The sequence below is a fragment of the Sander lucioperca genome, chromosome 5, assembly GCF_008315115.2.
Source record: "Sander lucioperca isolate FBNREF2018 chromosome 5, SLUC_FBN_1.2, whole genome shotgun sequence".
NCBI lineage: Eukaryota > Metazoa > Chordata > Actinopteri > Perciformes > Percidae > Sander > Sander lucioperca.
In genome coordinates, this window is record NC_050177.1 from 27,835,132 (window position 1) to 27,851,967 (window position 16,836).

Consider the following 16,836-nt stretch of genomic DNA (forward strand, 5'->3'; position numbering starts at 1 on the left):
CCCCTGTCCGACAGACTTTCAACTCACACCTCCGGCGGAGCTTTTCTTGCATCCCTGTGGAGGCTGGGGGCATTGAACCCGAGTGGACAATGTTCAAAGTTTCCATTGCTGAAGCTGCGGCGGGGAGCTGTGGTCTTAGGGTCTTAGGTGCCTCAAGGGGCGGCAACCCACTAACACCGTGGTGGACACCGGTGGTCAGGGAAGCCGTCCGACTGAAGAAGGAGTCTTTCTGGGATATGTTATCCCAGAGGACTCCGGAGGCAGTTGCAAGATACCGAAGGGCCCGAAGGGCTGCAGCCTCTGCCGTGAAAGAGGCAAAGCAGCGGGTGTGGGAGAAGTTCGGAGAAGACATGGAGAAGGACTTTCGGTCGGCACCAAGGTGCTTCTGGAAAACCGTTCGCCACCTCAGGAGGGGGAAGCGGGGAACCATCCAAGCTGTGTACAGTAAGGATGGGACGCTGCTGACCTCAACTGAGGAGGTAATAGGGCGGTGGAAGGAGCACTTTGAGGAACTCCTAAATCCGACTAATACGCCCTCTATGGTAGAGGCAGAGCTGGAGGATGATGGGGGATTGTCATCAATTTCCCTGGTGGAAGTTGCTGAGGTAGTTAAACAACTCCACAGTGGCAAAGCCCCAGGGATTGATGAGATCCGTCCAGAAATGCCATGGTTCTCAGCAGGAAACCGATGGAGTGCCTTCTCCAGGTAGGGAATGAGTCTTTACCCCAAGTGAAGGAGTTCAACTACCTTGGAGTCTTGTTCGCGAGTGAGGGAACAATGGAGCGGGAGATTGGTCGGAGAATCGGCGCAGCGGGTGCGGTATTACACTCAATTTATCGCACCGTTGTGACGAAAAGAGAGCTGAGCCAGAAGGCAAAGCTCTCAATCTACCGGTCAGTTTTTGTTCCTACCCTCACCTATGGTCATGAAGGTTGGGTCATGACCGAAAGAACGAGATCCAGGGTACAAGCGGCCGAAATGGGTTTCCTCAGGAGGGTGGCTGGCGTCTCCCTTAGAGATAGGGTGAGAAGCTCAGTCATCCGTGAGGAGCTCGGAGTAGAGCCGCTGCTCCTTCGCGTCGAAAGGAGCCAGTTGAGGTGGTTCGGGCATCTGGTAAGGATGCCCCCTGGGCGCCTCCCTAGGGAGGTTTTCCAGGCACGTCCAGCTGGGAGGAGGCCTCGGGGAAGACCCAGGACTAGGTGGAGGGATTATATCTCCAACCTGGCCTGGGAACGCCTCGGGATCCCCCAGTCGGAGCTGGTTAATGTGGCTCGGGAAAGGGAAAGTTTGGGGTCCCCTGCTGGAGCTGCTACCCCCGCAACCCGTTACCGGATAAGCGGAAGAAGATGGATGGATGGATAATAAGTTGTAAAACTAAAAAGACTAAAAGAGTAAAAACAATTAAAAGAAAATATACAAATTTTTATATACATGAATCAAAAGCAAATTTAAACAAGTGCGTCTTCAGCTGCTTTTTAAAAGCTTCAACAGAGACTGCAGAATGTAAGACAATAGGAAGGGCATTCCACAGGTTTGGCGCCACCGCTTCAAAGGAGCGGTCACCTCTAGTTTTTAAACGGGTGCGTGGGACAACCAGTAAACCCTGGTTCGAAGACCTGAGGGGCCTGTTCGTAGTGGACGAATGGAGCAGGTCCGAGATATACACTGGAGCCTGACCATGCAAAGCTTTATAAGTCAGAACCAAAACTTTAAATTTGATCCTGAAGTTAATCGGAAGCCAATGTAATGAGTATAAAATCGGTGTGATGTGCGACATCCTGCTAGACCTGGTCAGCAGCCTTGCAGCAGAATTCTGGACTATTTGTAGACGGTCCTGGGACGATTTGCTGAGACAGGTGAAAATAATAATAAGTACAGTGAGGAAAATAAGTATTTGAACACCCTGCTATTTTGCAAGTTCTCCCACTTAGAAATCATGGAGGGGTCTGAAATTGTCATCGTAGGTGCATGTCCACTGTGAGAGACATAATCTAAAAAAAAAAATCCAGAAATCACAATTTATGATTTTTTAACTATTTATTTGTATGATACAGCTGCAAATAAGTATTTGAACACCTGTCTATCAGCTAGAATTCTGACCCTCAAAGACCTGTTAGTCTGCCTTTAAAATGTCCACCTCCATTCCATTTATTATCCTAAATTAGATGCTCTGTTTGAGGTTGTTAGCTGCATAAAGACACCTGTCCACCCCATACAATCAGTAAGAATCCAACTACTAACATGGCCAAGACCAAAGAGCTGTCCAAAGACACTAGAGACAGAATTGTACACCTCCACAAGGCTGGAAAGGGCTACGGGGAAATTGCCAAGCAGCTTGGTGAAAAAAGGTCCACTGTTGGAGCAATCATTAGAAAATGGAAGAAGCTAAACATGACTGTCAATCTCCCTCGGACTGGGGCTACATGCAAGATCTCACGTCGTGGGGTCTAAATGATCCTAAGAAAGGTGAGAAATCAGCCCAGAACTACACGGGAGGAGCTGGTCAATGACCTGAAAAGAGCTGGGACCACAGTTTCCAAGGTTACTGTTGGTAATACACTAAGACGTCATGGTTTGAAATCATGCATGGCACGGAAGGTTCCCCTGCTTAAACCAGCACATGTCAAGGCCCGTCTTAAGTTCGCCAATGACCATTTGGATGATCCAGAGGAGTCATGGGAGAAAGTCATGTGGTCAGATGAGACCAAAATAGAACTTTTTGGTCATAATTCCACTAACCGTGTTTGGAGGAAGAAGAATGATGAGTACCATCCCAAGAACACCATCCCTACTGTGAAGCATGGGGGTGGTAGCATCATGCTTTGGTGGTGTTTTTCTGCACATGGGACAGGGCGACTGCACTGTATTAAGGAGAGGATGACCGGGGCCATGTATTGCGAGATTTTGGGGAACAACCTCCTTCCCTCAGTTATGGCATTGAAGATGGGTCAAGGCTGGGTCTTCCAACATGACAATGACCCGAAGCACACAGCCAGGATAACCAAGGAGTGGCTCTGTAAGAAGCATATCAAGGTCCTGGCGTGGCCTAGCCAGTCTCCAGACCTAAACCCAATAGAGAATCTTTGGAGGGAGCTCAAACTCCGTGTTTCTCAGCGACAGCCCAGAAACCTGACTGATCTAGAGAAGATCTGTGTGGAGGAGTGGGCCAAAATCCCTTCTGCAGTGTGTGCAAACCTGGTGAAAAACTACAGGAAACGTTTGACCTCTGTAATTGCAAACAAAGGCTACTGTACCAAATATTAACATTGATTTTCTCAGGTGTTCAAATACTTATTTGCAGCTGTATCATACAAATAAATAGTTAAAAAATCATACATTGTGATTTCTGGATTTTTTTTTTTTAGATTATGTCTCTCACAGTGGACATGCACCTACGATGACAATTTCAGACCCCTCCATGATTTCTAAGTGGGAGAACTTGCAAAATAGCAGGGTGTTCAAATACTTATTTTCCTCACTGTATATATATAAGTAATAATAAGTAATCAAGCCGAGATGAAATAAAAGCATGAATGATCATCTCAAGCTCAGAATGTAACACAGCTCCTCTAAGTTTGGCAATATTTCTTAATTGAAAGAAAAATTATAACATTTTTATTTAAAAAAAGTATTATTATTATAAATAAGAACAACATGTTTTGAAAACATTCAAAGATTTCCCAATTTTTTAATTTTAAATCCTGACATGAGCAGGGTGGTTTAAATTTAATGAAGCTTAACGTTTAGAGAAATATCATTAGAAGACAAATAATGATTGTATTTATATGTTGAGTGTGGACTTGGTGATACAGTATATGAAATCCCTTCTCAGCATCTTTAAATAACTACTGCTCAAGTTGGAAACATGATCATTAATCATGACTGAATTAAGCAATATTACACAAGATGGTTTGATTTAACGTTGTTATTGGCACAACAGTAATGCATCTAGGACCGAGGCTCTGGCTGAAGTGATAATATGATGTTAAATCAAACCCTCTCTCGTAATAAAGTGATTATACAACAACGGTTACCAACTAAATAAAAGTTATTATCAAACTGTATTCATATTGTGGGGCAATTCACTCTCAAAATAAAGAAAAGCAACAGAGAGGATTTGTAGTCCCTCCCTGTTAAACTTTAGTCAGCCAGTCATCTTAAGCTAATTTTAGCTTTGTAACGATAGAGATCATGGAATTTTCCAAACAACATAACCGCACATATAAACACAAAACTGCTTGGCTAACTTAATCTGGTTGAAACTATATCTACTTAAAGAAATATATTTTCATGGATAGATTTAGCTACTATATGTCCGTGAACAGCTGATGTGATCTAATCAGATTGTCTGGTCGGATCTACTTGTTGTATAATCAGGAATAAACAAATGTCCATCAACCAAAATCGCATGATATTAAACATTAATTATTTCTGGATATCAGCCACAGTTCATATGTCATGTATCATTTTTTAAACTAATTTATTGCTTGAGCGCCGTCCTCACTTGGTTCAATGGAATTTCGTTGTATTCTTTTACAATGACAGTGAAATGAATCTGAATCATTCTTTATGAAGCGATTCTAAATGAGAATAAAATACATTGGAAACATTCAAATATTTTTCAATACTGTGTTTTCAAAGAATATTGTTCTTGATCTGACCTGAGAGTCTCCAGTATGCAGTGTGGACTCTTCAGTCCATCAGAGATCAGCTTCCCTCCTGAATCCCGCAGGTTGTTGTTACTCAGGTCCAGCTCTCTCAGCCTAGAGAACTGGGAGATGAGAACTGAGGACAGAACTTCACAGCTTCTCTCTGACAGGTTACAGCCGCTCAGTCTGGAGAGACAACAGGAAGCAAACAAGTTATTTATATTTAACTCCTGTTGAAAGATATAAGAATATTTAAAAGGTACAATATGTAACATTTCTGGATTAAAATGTGTAAACAAAACATACCTATATATATATATATATATATATATATATATATATATATATATATATATATATATATGTATATATATATTTTTTTTTTTTATGAGTTGTGTTCTTACACTATCCCAAATGTTTCCATCAAATTACAAACCCAGAGAAATCTGTTATTTTATTTTTGACACTGGACATTTCCTTTCGTCGCCTGTCAGTGGCTTCATATAACCTTTCTCCTTCTAGTTACTCGCAACTTCCGTCAAAACACTGGCACCCAAATGATATGTTCAGGAGTAACTGTAAATCATACAATGACACAGAAAGAATACTCATAACTGTAATCTTGCTTTTTTCCCCACACGGCATCATTTTGTGATTAATTACATGCCACTTTGCAACACAGTAATACAGCAGAGATCTTATATATTGATACATATTAATATCAATCCATCTTAACGTTACTACTATATGCTGGTGACAAGTAGCTAACGTTGATGCTAATGCTTGGTGGGTAACATTTTAGGGTTACAACATCGTTCAACACACTCATTAAGTTATTAGTAGCATCATTGTTTTGACCACGAATAAAAGCAGCGCTGGGCTAACCCATAAATAAATTAACTAGTAACGTTAACGTTAGGTGTTTAAATAGACGATTAATCTAATCCTAATTTAGTCAGCTAGCACACCTCGGTCGGTCTGCCTCACTAGCCCCGGTACAGATAGACTTCACTCGGGATGACAGCTAACAACAGCCCTGGAACATATAGTTACCGTTAGCCCCCAGTCATCTAGCAGCCAGCCACTACCATTACAGCAATCTGTACCCGGCCAGCACTTAACTCCAGTGCCGGGGTGCTAACGACGCTATCTGCAATTTAATGAAGCCTCGGGAAACAGACATTATCAGACCCAGGCGCCCGAGTCAGAACAATGTCCATCCATAACATTAGCTACGTCTCCGTTAGCACTATCAGTGTCGTGCCAAAAATCTCCTCCCTGCCGAATTTCTCCCCCCTTCGCATTTAGCTGTCTTTACAGTTTTAAAACAATTCAACCTTTAAAGTTTGAAAATTTGATTAGATATACAGATCTCTGTCTTATGTAAAAAAATTCTACATGGACTGGCTCATGTATTGAGCCAGTTTGTAAACATAGTACCAAACGCTTACAGATCTACAACAGCAAGAGGTGACTGCATTGTCCCGTTGAGGAAAAGTGCATTCGGTCAAACACCTTTTTCAGTCAGGGCTTCTCGTGAATAGAACCTCATTCCAACTCACATTAGGAATTTTAAAACATACGTTTCTTTTAAATTTAACTTAAACAAGTGGCTAACAGGTAATCAGGACTGTCAACATTACATGTAGACACTAAATCTTGCTGCTATCTTGTCTTTCCTGTCCTGCCTGTTTGTGCCACTTGTGCTATGACTATGAGGTTGTTTGTTACATGGACTGAAAGTTTGGCTTGTTTGTGTACATGTGGGTAGGTGTTGATGTTGATAATGACCAACTGTTCTTGTTTATATGTTGATCTTGTCATTTTGTATTTTTTACATTTATAGTCAATTTGACTTGTAATGGGCTAAACCGATATGTACTATTTTAATCCTTTTGTCTTTTTAGGTGTGATATTGTACGATCTGTCCAGGGACAGCAGATGTAAAATAGCTTTTTGGCTAATTCTGGCACATTTTACATTTTTTTTACATTATTAGTGTGCATTGTCCGTGTAAAATAAACCAGAAATAAATAAATAAAATAAATAAGTTAGCTAAATTAACCCAATAAAAGGTGGGTTAAGCACCAAAACGACTATTTAAGATTACAGTAAAGTCAAGGGGGAGATAACTCCGGGCAGCTGGGAGATCTTCTGCTACTGCACAACATTGGCCATCGGACGTCCTTGCCGTCCTTGAGATTCCCCCGGCAATCCCCACCCACAAGTTACAACTAACCCTGTCCACCCTGGTGTTGAAAACATCCAAAAGGTGACATTGACATGTGAAATATATTGTGCTAGTGTGGTTTTGGCTGCTGGCTAATGTTAGCTTGCTGGCTCACTAGCTAACTGGTCAGCTACTAATACAAATCCAATCAAGAAAAACATTATTATGTTGGGGAAACTGCAGCTATTTTGTTAGAATGACATGAATAAACATTACTAAACGTAACGTGAATAACCTTGAATGGGTAAACTAGTCAGTGAACAGATACATTCTAATCAGGGATGGTGTTTAACAATAAAACTACAACTCCCATAATTCCACGCAACTTCCCAAAGTCATTGATAGATTACCATCCATTGTTTTGACTGAGAGACCCCTAGCGGCAGAAAGTTACATATTGTACGTTTAATGATGAATAAATCACACTATCAGAGCTTTGTTGGAGGGACGGTAATGAAGAAGACAGATAACATTTGTGTTTAAATGTTAAGTCTGGACTTTTGGTGTTAGAGAATATAAAATCCCTTTAAACATATTTAAATTCTTGTTATATTATTCTAAACACGTTGGAAACATGATAACTAATTGTGACTGAATGAGGAGTAAAAAGACATCAGATGTCCAAATTCACATAAGATTTAAAAAAAAAAATGAGGTTCTCAATCTCAGCCATAGTTCATACTTCATGCTTTACGACATATTATAAATAAGAACAAAATGATTTGAAAACATTCAAAGATGTCCGAATTGATAAATTTTATATCCTGACATGAGGATTATTCATTAAATTTAATGAAGCTTAACGTTTAGAAAAATATCATGAGAAGACAAATAACGATTGTGTTTATATGTTGAGTCTGGACTTTTGGTGATGCAGTATATGAAATCCCTTCTCAGCATGTTTAAATATCTACTCTAAACAAGTCAAGTTGGAAACATGATAATTAATCATGACTGAATTAAGCAATATTAGACGAGAATTTGATGTAATGTCATTATTGGCACGACAGTGATGTGGCTAGGATCGATGTGCTGGTGCCGAGGTTCGTAAGCATGACTGAAGTTTCTTCATGGGCAAGTCAACCATCAGGCTGCTTAAGGAATTGGGAGTGCGAGGCCAAACCCTATACCAAACTATCAAAGCCCTCTCATGTGCAGCAGAAGAAGCAAGTCGATGGCTATGGGTGAAAAGGGGTGACTCCACCTGGACCCCTAATAACACCTGCGGCACGTAAGGGTTGAAAGCAGAGGGGGGGTCACACCTGGGACGCCAGTTGCTGCCAATGAGCCGTCTGGAGGTGTCATGGGCCTATCGTTGAAACACCAGTGAAGGAGGGTGACCACCTGATGAACCCAATGAAGCTAAAACCCCCATTCTCATTCCACTCAACCAGCCCTGTCACCACCACAGCGAGGAAACCACTCCGATGGATGCATCGTCACCACTCATACCTCAGGTTCTAGTTCTAAACAGGGGATTGTTTCACCTAGTCCTAAAAACGGCTTGCGGGCAGGCCAAGGCAAAAATCGTGAAAAACATTAGCCCACATATTTATAAAGAATCACATTCGAATAGTAATTTCAGCATTAAAATAGAATTGATTTTTTTACTATTGAAATTATATTTGACTTTCGGAAATTGTTCCAACAGCCCTAGTGAGTTATACACTGTATGTGAGCACAATAGATGAACTGACCTCAGAGTCTCCAGTCTACAGTTTGGACTCTGCAGTCCAGCACACAGACACTCCACTGCTGAATCCTTCAGGTCATTGTAACTCAGGTCCAGCTCTCTCAGATGAGAGGGGTCGGACTTCAGAGCTGAGGCCACGACTTCACAGTCAGTCTCAGAGAGTGCACAGGTAATAATCCTGTGATGACAGATAATAAACAACATTTAAAGAATAATTAAATCTGAAACTTTTATCCTTAAAAAACAGACATTATCTGATGTTAGATTCAGATAATGCAGACTTGCATTTATAGTATAACTACAACTCACTTCTTCTCTGAGCTTGAGGAAGGATAAAATCCCACCACTGAGGTAAACCTGCTGAGCTCTCCTTCACTGGCAGAATGAACCTGGAGGTCGTCCCAGTAGCTGACTGTGTGACCAGCTGATGTCTCAGTAAATCAGGGGATAAATACACACATTCAATACAAAAACAGTGCTAATGTGTGCTGCTATTTTCTCTGCCCATCTTGCCTTTAGTGTTACTGAAATGTAAAGAAGTTGTCTGACAGTTTGAATTTTAGGGTGACCAGAAATGGGCCAATCTTTAAAAAGCTTGTCCCATATCAAAAGATGCTCACGGTTGGAAACTAAACAATGTAAAGTTGCAGCTTTTATTTAACAAGGATGGAGATGTTTTTTTGGCCTCCCCCCACATCCTTTCTCACATCAAACAATGATTATAGATATTAGGGCTGGGTATCGCCTCTAATTTCCTGATAGATTTGATTCCGATTCACAATTTCAATGTTTATTTAGGATATTTCAGTTGTAAAACTAATTTAGCTTGGATATGAAAGAGATGATACACTTGTACAAGGTTCCCTTCTAACCTGCTGCATAGAGACAGAGTGCATCGCATCATACTCTGAAAGCAACGCCCACCAGAGGGGAACTCTCTGCTTCTATCTGTAAGTTAATTCTCTCCGCTGATTCATCATGTCTGTATCCACTTTTTTACTCATAAAAGCTCAGTTTTTAAGGTCGGCGGCTTATGGAAACTTAACTTCTGGGTTATTTAGCCTTTTGGTAGTAAATATCACCACATAGCAGCTTTTAGACATGTTTCTGTTGTTTCTAGCAGACGGAACAAAGAGGAGGAAACCTTTACACAATACAAGTCAACAGAGCAGAGAGATGTTTTCCCCTCCGATGGGACTTGCCTCTGTCTCTATTATTAAGGTCTCAATGTTTCCATCAATAATTTACCCCAAAGCAGTTACATTCAAAGTTAAATACCGTTTTTTTTTTTAACCTTGGTCCGGTATTGAGCGAGATTGCAATGACGGGCCGGCGCGAATGAAGCTACAATGTAACCTAATGGGATAATTTTTAACCTTACATTTTGTCCAATGAAAGTGATTCCACGTTGTCAAAATCATTTAAATATTGAGACATTGCACTGAAAATCTTTTAGATAACAGGAGCCTATGATTTATGTATCCTACTCCATAACAACAGACTACCTAAACACCTTTTTCTCGTCTCGTGTTTCATTCTCCACACCGCTGTCTTCAGACAAGAAGTCATGTCCTGAGATCTATAATGTTGTCAGACACTTTTAGCAACAATCTGAGGCTGTCAGTAGCAAAAAAGAATCATGTTTATTGGACAAAAAGCAATGATCCACAATTGCCCCATTAGGTTACATTGTAGCTCGGTTCACAACGGCTCCTCATTGTGATCTCCCTCAATACTGGACCAAATTCAAAGATCTTTGGTCACATCAGTCTATTAGACACAAATGCATGGGCAAATGGGGGCAAGGTTGAAAAAACGTAGTTACCCTTTAATGTACTTTTTTGTCAATTCAATTCAATTCAATTTTATTTATAGTATCAAATCATAACAAGAGTTACGTCAGGACACTTTACAGATAGAGTAGGTTTAGACCACACTCATAATATACAAGGACCCAACAATTTCATTAATTCCCCTAAGTGCAAGCATTTAGTGTGACAGTGGCGAGGAAAAACTCATTTTAGGAAGAAACCTTGGTGATGAGAAAAAACCTTTTTTGTAATGTAACTTTGGAGCGTTATCTAAACTTTCCGACAGCTAGCATGACATAGTTGATACCAATGGATTCCTTAGGTCCTTAGGTAGTTTCATATATTATACAGACAAAAACCCATTCTGGATTTTATCTGTCGATATTGGATCATTCAAATGAAAATCAATTTAAATCAGAAAAATGCATTATTTAAACCAGCCCTGATAGATATTGTATAAAATGTGACTTCCTTAAAATGAAAATAGTTCAGAATCTGCCCATAAAAATATGATAAAAATAACTAACTGAAAGTTATTATGAAAAAGCTTAAACTTGATGTGATGGTAGTTCAGCAAATCACAAATAATAAATGTGTTTGTATATAAAATAGACACATTATAGAAACCCAATGCTGACTCTGTATACACTGTAAAAAGGCTGTCTGTTGTGATTAAATGACAGAAGATACTTTAGCTACAAACACAAAGATCATCATTGTCTCATTCTCACAGCGTTTGAGACAACAAAGACATTTGCAGAGTAACTTGTAGAATTATTTACAATAAGCAGGTTTATCTTTTATACTGTGTAAGTTTTATATTGTTCATGTGTGTAAAGTCTGTATGTTTACCCTAATACTGATGGTCTCAGCTTCACACTGATTTAAAATGATAATCACATCTGGACTTACCAAGCCTTTCTGCAGTTCCTCACAGCTGTAATCAGTCTCTGTCGTCCCTCCGTTGATGTGTTGTACTTGTCCAGGTCCAACTCATCCAGAACCTCCTCTGACATCTGCAGCATGTAGGCCAGAGCTGAGCAGTGGATCTCGGAGAGGAACTCTGATCTGGTCTCTGACTTCAGGAACTCTTGGATCTCCTGATGGACTGAGTGGTCGTTCATCTCCATCAGACAGTGGAAGATGTTGATGCTTCTGTCAGGAGAGATATTTTTACTGTTCATCTCCTTCAGGTTGTTGATGGCTCTCTGGATGGTTTTTGGACTGTTGTCTGTCTGACCCAGCAGGCCTCCTAAGAGTCTCTGGTTGGAATCCAGAGAGAGGCCATGAAGGAAGCGGACAAACAGGTCCAGGTGGCCATTTTTACTTTCAAGGGATTTCTCCATGGCTCTCTTCAGGAAGACATCCAGGGATGAACTAACATTGTCTTCTCCCAGGAAGTCCTCCAGTACCTGTGTGTTCCTGTTGGTGTAACAGTGGAACATGTAGACTGCAGCCAGAAACTCCTGAACGCTCAGATGAAGGAAGCAGTAGACTGTTTTCTGGAAGATCACACTCTCTCTTTTGAAGATCTCTGAACAAACTCCTGAGTACAGCGAGGCCTCTGTGACATCCAGACCACAGTGCTCCAGGTCTTCTTGGTAGAACATGATGTTTCCTTTCTTCAGCTCTTCAAATGCCAGCCTCCCCAGCTTCAGAAGAACTTCCCCGTCAGACTCCGTCAGCTCCTGTGGACTCGTCTCATGTCCCTCAGCATACTTGAGCTTCTTCCTCTTTGTCTGAACCAGCAGGAAGTGTGAGTACATGTCAGTCAGGGTCTTGGGCAGCTCTCCTCTCTGGTCTGTAGTCAACATGTGGTCCAGAACTGTAGCAGTGATCCAGCAGAAGACTGGGATCAGACACATGATGTGGAGGCTCCTGGAGGTCTTGATGTGGGAGATGATTCTGCTGGACAGCTCTTCATCACTGACTCTCTTCCTGAAGTACTCCTCCTTCTGGGCGTCGGTGAAGCCTCGTACTTCTGTTACCCTGTCAACGCACGCAGGAGGGATCTGATTGGCTGCTGCAGGTCGGGAAGTTATCCAGATGAGAGCCGAGGGAAGCAGCTTCCCCTGGATGAGGTTTGTCAACAGCACGTTGACCGATGACTTCTGTGTGACATCAGAAACAGCCTTCCTCTTGTTGAAATCCAGTGAAAGTCTGCTTTCATCAAAGCCGTCAAAGATGAAGAGAACTTTAGAGCCAGCGAGCTGCTCTGCTGGGACCTCCTGTAATGTTGGATGGAAAACACGGAGCAGCTCCAGAAGACTGTACTGCTCATCTTTGATCAAGTTCAGCTCCCTGAAGGAAAGAGGAATCACCAGACTGATATCTTGGTTTTCAAAACCCTCGGCCCAGTCCAGACAGAACTTCTGCACTGAGAAGGTTTTTCCAACACCAGCGACGCCGATCATCATAACGTCTCTGATGTGTTTCTGTTGGCCAGGTAAGGCTTTAAAGATGTCGCTGCACTTGATTGGAGAGTCATGGAGGGTCTTCTTCTTGGAAGCTGTCTCGAGCTGCCTCACCTCATGTTGGGTATTAATCTCTTCACTCTGTCCCTCTGTGATGTAGAGGGCAGTGAAGATCCTGTGGAGAAGGGTTCTACTTCCTGTTTCAGCTCCTTCAGTCACACGTTCATATGTCTCCTTCAGCCTGATTTTATGTTTCTGACGACCAACATTCACTAAAAAAAGGACAAAGGTGAGAGACAGAACAAGAAAGAGAAAATTTGACAATCCAATGATTATTTTTATTACCTTATGAAACAATCCAGTTAAATTTCAGATGGACGTAAACAGTGACAACATTTATGTTAAATGTCTTCGCTAGTGCAGCATGATATATAAGGAAAATACGTGTTATTCCGTTCACATTTTCACCGGTGCCGGTACCGAAACCTGAAATTTGGTTCTGGTACCCAACGGTACCTTTTTTTGGTATTTTCCCTTTGTAATAACAAAAAAATGTATTTCAGTTGTAAAAATAATTTCAAACCTATTTATCCTAGAGTATCTTTGCTACATATCATCCACAAACTGCAAAATCTTCCTTAACTAAATGGAACACCAGAGGAGGCGAAAGTGATGGTGATCAAAGACATCACGGAACTGGGCAAGTTTCAATGAGGACCAAAATGGATTATGAGGTAATTAGAAACACAAGTAAATAAACTCACCTCAAACATGACACTATAACTTTGTTGAATATTGATATATACAGTATATACGATACATAATCACACAAACATGAAGGGCCCTATCTTGCACCCAGCGCAATTGACTTTATACACCGACGCATGTATCATTCCTATTTTGCACCCGACGCACAGCAGACTTTTCCCTCCACAGACGCACGTCGGTAAATTAGGGAATGAACTTGTGCTCCCAAGGACAGTTCAGTGAAAAGAGGAGGCATGTTCAGGCGCAAACGTTCCCTGTTGCTATTTTGCAGTTTCAGAAAACAATTCCGCCACTGACCAGGAAAAACCTAGTCTAAAGTCAGTGGCGCTAGTCTAAAGTCAGTGGCGCGTTATTTAGATGCTATTTTAGGGCCGCATGCTTGGCCATAATGTGCACAACGCGCATATACACTTTGCTTCTCTCATCTACACAGACTCAGCAGTTCCCATCTTTGCAAACCATACATAATTACAAGGAAAAATATTACTGAAAATGCGCTTCATGTGTTTGGATAGGTCAGGAGGCACTTTACAGTACAGTCCTCAAAAAATCGCAGCATTCGTTGTGGCCTGATTTCCATGAATCATGGATGTGTTGATGACATAAATGAGGAAATATTAGAGGACTTAAGGAGACGTGATGTTGAACTACGGCGGGATTGGACACTCCGGCGGGATCTGGTCCGGGAGTGGCAATGCGCAATGTGCTCCTGGTGGAGCGGGTGGACGGAGATGGAGTGGGGGGAGGAGGAAGGGGCATAACAGGAGCAGGTGGTGCACCCGAGAGGCCGCAGCAACATCGCCACCTGGTCAAGACGGGCATTTATACTTTGGTGCATCCCGGACAGCTCCTGCTGGCGTGCGCCAGGCAAATCCACCGTCATAATAGCAATCTGCCATGGAACAAGCGCGCCGCTCTTAAAGGGAATGTGAGATGACACTCTGATTGGTTGATTGCACGTTACGCCCAAACAACACCTAGCTACTTCTGACCAACGCATTTTAGATTTGCGTCGGGCGCAAGACTCATTTATCCCGCCGGTATAATAGCAGCAGCGCCCGAGATCAGCCCACAAAGCTACTTGCGTTTCACGTTTGATACTTGCGTTTCAGATCGTTAAAATAGGGCCCGAAGTGTTGTCAGTTCTGCTGCTTTCAGTATTCTGCTAAAATACAACACAACGACGCTTGTTGAGTTAAAATCAAATGAAAGGAAATGATTTCCAACTTTTTTTTATTAAACAAATTGAAATGAATATAAAAGACAAAAAAAGAAACAGTTTAATTTTGAAGTTACTTAAATTATCCTTGTAATTAACACAAAAAAATCTGAGTGTCTTTCTTGATGTGTATATTTCATTAGTCAACGCTAGTCAACGATAAAAAAACGATAGGTTGTGTAGCCCTAGTCTGTGCTGTCTGACTCAACACATGTCTCAGTATTACAACAACCAGTGGTGTGTTCAGACATGAAGACATCAGCAGACAGATGGACAGACTTACTTTGTTCAGAGCTGCTCTGATTGGCTGTCTGCAGTCCAGCTCTGGTTCTGGATCTGGACGGCTGCTCCTCCTCAGAAACATCACTCCTCTTCCTCTTTCTGTGAAAACATTTCTTCATCACTAAAATGATAGAGGCAGTTTTTTTATTTTCCGAAAATAAATACCACATTTGACGCACATTTTGCGATTTTAAATACAGTAGTTAAAAAACTCTTTACAGTAACTTCAGTACCAGTAACAACAGTATCTGAACTAATAGTTCTGCATCATGAATATAAATCTTTTAGCAGAACATTTAGTCTTCATCTTCATCAGGTCAGCTGACAGTAAAACAGTCTCTTACTTTGTGTCTGAGGGTCCAGGTTCATGACTGAAGGTCAGAGGTTCTCCTTTGGACCAGTCACTCCTCATAGACAGACAGCCGGATACTACAGACTCTGCTCCGTCCTCCTCTTCCTCCAAATCACTCATCTTCTGATCTGAAGTCAGTCTGAGAGGTAAAACAGGAACACTGACTGTGAGCTCACAACATTTCATCAAGTTCGTTCAGGAGTCAAAAACAGGAAGCAACGATCAGGAAGTAACACACACAGAGTATACAGTACGATAAAACCAGCCAGTACTCCGTCAGTTGTCATGGAGGGAATCGTGAAATTGAGAATTTAAAAAGCTATAAGACAGATTCCATCAGGCCCTACATGAAGTCAGTGCTGAAAGCTGACAGTAAAATAATAAATGTTGGATTAACACTCACCCTGCCTCAGCCTTCAGTGTCCTCCTCCTGCTCTGTTCTCTCCACTCAAAATGGAGTCTCAACTGACTGAACTCTTTAACTTTCAGGGTTTCCTCCCTTTTCTCATGAGTTACATTTGTGGTTCAACACCTCTCTTTCACTTCCCCTCAGCACTTCCCCTCAGCACATACCTGCAGCCATCTTAAGTGTTGTTCCATTTGTCTGTAAAAAGATAGATAGATGATAGATCATAGATAGAACTTTATTGATCCCCAAGGGGAAATTCAAGGTTTCAGTACCTTAAAGACATCACACACAACATACACATACATCACAAACAGGATGATAAAATAACAAATCCACATGAATAATATGGACAATAAAAGAAAAGATACTAAATAAAAAATCCACATTAATGTACTGAGGGATGTATAAGCATGAGAGGCCTGTAGTGACAGGACAGGGACTGACCCTGGGATTCAGGCTGCATGGTACGGGGCTCTATGAGAGGGTGTGTGTGTGTGTGTGTGTGTGTGTGTGTGTATGTGTGTGTGTGTGTGTGTGTGTGCATGTGTGTGTGTGTGTGTGTGTGTGTGTGTGTGTGTGTCAGTCTGCATGGTAAGGTGCTCTATGAGAGGGTGTGGGACCCGGATAATGGATAGGGGGGCGCTGGGAGCCACTGCCCTATATAACCATTCTGTCACCCCTTTAAAACAGGAAGTCAGTTGTGTTTTCCTCCCTCGCACACGGGACAAGTTTGCCTTCAGGGCTGTCTGCCAGAAGATTTTATTTTAACCCAAACTACTATATTTTCCTAAATTAAACTAAGTAGTGTTGTTGTCTAAACCTTAGAGATTTCTGGCAGAAAGCCCAGAAGGTAAACGTCTCCCGTGTGCCCCCCCCGCTGCAGTAAGTTGCCTCAGTTACTTTATCTTTGAGTCTTTGAGTGTTTTTCAGTCTGCAGCAGATTACAGTTAAAGTATTTCACTTCTTCAGTACTTCAGTACTCTTTCCTGTAACTATCCTCCCTCAGTT

General features: G+C 41.6%; 1 pseudogene; it reads right to left on the reverse strand.

Annotated features, from left to right (window-relative positions):
* LOC116057041 overlaps positions 1-15,101 on the reverse strand; it is a 395,907-nt pseudogene extending 380,806 nt beyond the window's left edge.
* Between the last annotated feature and the right edge of the window lie 1,735 nt (positions 15,102-16,836).